Genomic DNA, 4,844 nt, shown 5'->3' on the forward strand with positions numbered 1-4,844 from the left:
AGGCTTGTTTGGGAGAAAAATCTCCCAAACTATAGGATCCTCAGGAGTGAAAACAATAAGAGGGGGCTCTGGAAATTGTTCTGGTCCCTTCCAGCTATTTTATGACTGGTTTGGAAAACCAAGGGGGTTGGGGGCTGTGTGTGAGGCCTTCCCAAGTTTGGTGGGTTAGCCCAATGGAGACAGGTCTGGTTTGGATTTTGGGATTTGGGTGAGAGGAAGATGGAGGAATATCCTTTTCCCACCTGGTGCCTTTCTCACCTCCTTTTGTCTCAGGCTACTCTCCACTTGGATTATTGCAGGTGCCCCAGGGCCACCCCGCCCCCCACCCCGTGCCCCCTCTTCAGCCTGGCCTGGGGGTGCCCTTATGATTGTGCATAGAATAATGGCCAGGGTTGCTGGGGAGAGGGGCAGCCCCCTGCGTGCCATGAGAAGGGAAGGGTGGATGAAGCCAGGCACAGGAGGACCACACCTCTACCCTGTGGGAGTTTTCTGTCTCCAGGAACAAGGCTAGCCCTGGACCTGGCCTTCTCTCTCATTTCCACAATTTCCTGCTCTTCCTCCCCTCACCTGCAGCAACGAAGAACCCAGGAATGTCCTAGCCCTTCCCCAACCAGAATGGCACATTACAGTCCCTTGTACCTCCAGCCCCGGGGTCTCAGAAGTCTCTGGCTGGGAATGGGGAACACAGGCCCCACCCCCACTGCTGCCCACGTGGCTTTGCACTCAGTCCGTTTCATTGAGACATCACAAAGCACATTAGTACAGAAATTGATAGCACCCCCGAGCAGCCCCTACCCTAAGCCCCAGCTTTATCTGGGAGGGAGACAAGTGCCAAAGTGTAGTCAGGGCCAGCACAGGATGGGGGCAGTTGGGTCTTGGCTTTCAGTCCTCATCCTGTACCTGGACTGTCCCCCCACTCAATGCAGTTTCCTCCTAACCAGGGGCCCCCAAACAGGAGAAGACTCCAGCCCCTAAACTGCCTCCCTCAGGCACTGGGGGGGCCTGTAGCCCTTATCAGATGATAGTTCCCAAACCAGGGACCCTGTGGACACCCAGACCTCCCTCCCCTTTTTAGCTGAGAGAGCAGTGGGGCCTGGTCTCAGGTGCCTAGGTGGAGAGGGTTTAGAACCGGACTAGAAAAGTCTCAGAGGGAGCCGGGGCCTCCGTCCCTGACTTCCCCAGAGGGGTTTCCAGACTCTGCAGGGCTTCCTAGAAACTTCTCAATATTTTGAACCAGAGGTTTCAAACTGGTCGCCCATGGGCCAAATATGAGTGTTTAGTTTGGCCAGCACAGGGTTTTTCAAAAATTTGAATTTTAGTGCTTATAGGCAGGGCATGTACTCTCCTGTTTGCCAGAGTCCCCACCCCTCTCTATTGTCTAGCACCTCCACTTCTCTCATTTTCATTACCTGAAGGCATTTGAATTTGCAGCCCATGCACCTCTACCCCAGAAAATCTTCTCCCCACTGCCTGAGGTTTCTGTGAACTCCAAGCCGAGGTGAGCTCCAAGGGAAGGACCTGCGAGACTTCAGCTCTTAGGAGGGCATTGTGGCTGCCAGGGAAGACCTTCCCTGGATACTCCCAGCCCCCTTGGCCCTCACCCTGAGACCTGGACATTCCCCAGGCCTCGCCCTCCCTGCACTCTGCTTTCCCCAGCTCTCATGGGTGATACGCCTCTGGACGTATCCCACCTGTGGGACACAGGTGTAGCAGGGAGCTGGCTGGGGGTAAGGCAGACTTGAGGGAGACACAAGGATGAGGCAGATGAGCGGAGGGGACCAAGAAAGCCTTCCTTGTAGGGAGCCCCCTGCTGGGGAGGGGTGGAGGTCTGTGCTGTCCGACCAGGGTGACAGTCACAAGGCACATGGTACATCAGTGCTTGGAGGTGCAATGAGGGGTGTGTGGTGCCTGGAGGGGTTTGCGGAGCATAGTCAGCAGCCTGGGGGCTCAGTCAAAACTGGGAGGCAGAAATCTGCCCTGGGAATGGGGACAAGGTCTCCTAGGAGTAGAGATACTGAGAGAAGGGCAGAGCCTGGCATATTTGGTACCCAGAGTGTCCTGTTCTCTTCTATTCCTGGCAAAATTAAGACAGATCCAACTACTTCTCATCCCCAGGAAAAGCCTAACTATGCCACTGGCTTCCTGTATGATATTGGGCAAGCCCCTGACCCTCTCTGGGCCTCTCTTTCTTCTCTATAGTCGATGTGGAGGGCAGGTGGCTTAGGGCACCCCAAGGGCCCCTCTTGGCTGTGGTTCTGGAACCTTCTCTCACTACAAGGACCCTGTAGGGATTCTGGGAAGGACTGAGCAGCCAGCCTGGCGTGGGGAACAGGGAATAGGGAGCATGACGCAGGGACCCAGGGGTCCAGTTCTGGCAGGGAAGAGAGATGGGCTGAGGTAGATTGTGTCACAGAAAGGAAAACAAAACAGCTTGAATGGAATGGTGCCCCCTCCTCACCCTGACTCCTCTATCCCAGTGAAATGAGGGGACTGGTGGGGACCAAGTGAAGTGGAGGACAGGCCAGTGGACAGGGGGACCTCAGGCCTGGGAGGGATGGGGTCCTGAGCTCCTGGGTGTGTGTGGGGGAGTCCTTATGGGGCTGAGCTCTTTCCTGAGGGTGAGAAGCAGGAGAAGGTGCCTGCAGCCCTCTCCTCTGGCCCTTTGACTGTGGCCATTTCCGGTGCTCAGAGGTCCTTGCAGGCAGAGGCCCTGAGGGAAGGTTTTGTGGGATTGAGAAAGTGAGGGGTGGGGATGGAATAAGGTCCAAAAATGTGGCCCTGGCTTCCCTGAGAGCCTCAAGCCACGCCTCAGCACTGCCAGCTCGTCCTTTTCCCTGGTTCTCTGGGCGTCTCCTGGAGCTGTAAGGACTCCCAGCTCCCAGGGAGGATATTTTTCACTTTTCCTTCTAGGATGCTGAAGAATCCTAGGGGCAACCAGATGGGCCATTCTAGGATACCGGGAGTAAAATAAGTTGCCAAGGGTGACCCTCATGTCACCTCTCTGATCCTCAGTTTCCTCCTCTGTAGGATGGGTTGATAACACCTCTCTTGCAGGGATGTTGCAAGCAAGGGGAAGTTTAAGTGAAACCACACGGGGTGAACACGCCTGGCACAGTCGGCCTGGAGAAATGGTCAGCGGAATCTGGATCCACATCCTCAGTGCTCCCGTCTCACAAAAGGCTTTGATGTGTGTGTACCTGGCCATGGAATTCGGTCTCTGAAGACAGATTTGGGCAGAGGACAAGGAGGATGGGTGAATCCACCAAAGGGGTCTGGGTCAGCCTTGGGCTTCCCCCACCACCCATCACCTTCAGGCCCAGTTTCTGAGGCTTCTTAGAGATCAGGGAAGCAGATGAAAGAAGGAAGGAAAAGCATTCTTTGTGCATTGGTGGGAGGATGCCCACCCCATCTTGGGCCGTGTTGGGGTCTGTGCAGTCTCCTGTGTGCTGGGGGATGAGGTGACTTGTGTCACGGGTGTGACGTGTGCTTGTGTATATGTGTGAATGTGGGCGCTCCTGCCCTCTCTGCCGTTGGGGTCACCTTGCACCCTGAGTGTGGCCCTCTCCCTGCATCCTCAGCAAAGTCACTATCCCCCATCACTATCTGATGGGACAGCCAGGAGTCTGGGACCTTGTGAGACTAGCTGCCATCCTGGGCCTCAGTTTCCCATCTGTAACCCAAAGGAGGCTGAACCAGAGAGGGCTAAGTGCCCCTCTAATTTGCATAGTCTAGGATTCTCATGGTCCACCTCACCCCCGGCCCAGGTCTGCATCTGTCCTTACATCACCTGCTGTGTCCTTGCAGTGAAAGCACCGTGGTTGGCCTAGTGTGTGAGGAGGTGATGGTGGGGATGTTCCAAGCTCTGCCTAGAGGCTCTGTCCCCTCACCCCACAGAACACCTACTCCCATACTCCCCTACCCTATCCAGGACTGGTTGTCCCAAGTGGAGAGGAGGGGCTCTGGGTGAGTGGTCCCATGGGCACCCCGGGATGTTTGGGCCATGGGAATGGAGGGTTGTCAGGTCTGAGGCAATTTTCCAGCCGCCGCCCCAGGGAGCTGCATCTGCAGGGTGGCTGAGAGCCAAGATTCATGTCACGTCCCCAGAGCTAATTTTTTCCAGCTGGAAACCAATTGGCAGTTGAAATGTCTCACGGGTTGGGAGGATGATTTCCTTTTGGGAAGATGGCTGTAGATCAAGGTGGACAGGGGCACAGAACTCCTATAAACCCCAGTATTCTAGAACTGGGGTACCGATTCCTAGAATATTTCACTCATGTGGGGTTCTAGAGCCCCTCCCCCACCACTATGGCAGGAGCTAGAATGCCCCAGAGCAGAGCAGCAGGGCTCCAGTGCCCTCACCCTTTATAACAGAATCCAGATCAGGGTGACTCCCTAGGACATTTTATCAGCTATGTGTTCTAGAACTTAATCTAGAACTAGGAATGTCTCTCTAGAACAGTTCCTTAAATGTGCTAGAACCTCATCTATAATTGAGACCAGACAGAGTATCTCCCTAGACTTTTTATCTGTTGTGTTCAAGACCTTTATCTAGAAGAAATGTTCTAGATGCTCACCTAGAACAAAGAATGGCTCCTTGAAACATTTCACCTGAGGAGTCTGGAACCTTATCCATAATAGAGCGCATCACAAAAAGTGTCTCCCGAGGAGTCCACTTTGGGAACACTCTCTGTGCTCTGGATGGAGGGTTCCCCTCCCTCAAATCTGTGACCCTTTATGCTTCTGCCAGCCTGGACCTCTCAGATGTCTCAGGGTTCTTCCTCCTGTCCAGCTCCAGCACTGTTAGCCCCCCACCCCCAACTCCCTATCCCACCCCAACTCCCTCC

The sequence above is a fragment of the Ceratotherium simum genome, chromosome 21 (assembly GCF_057802395.1).
Source record: "Ceratotherium simum simum isolate JZ-2026a chromosome 21, ASM5780239v1, whole genome shotgun sequence".
NCBI lineage: Eukaryota > Metazoa > Chordata > Mammalia > Perissodactyla > Rhinocerotidae > Ceratotherium > Ceratotherium simum.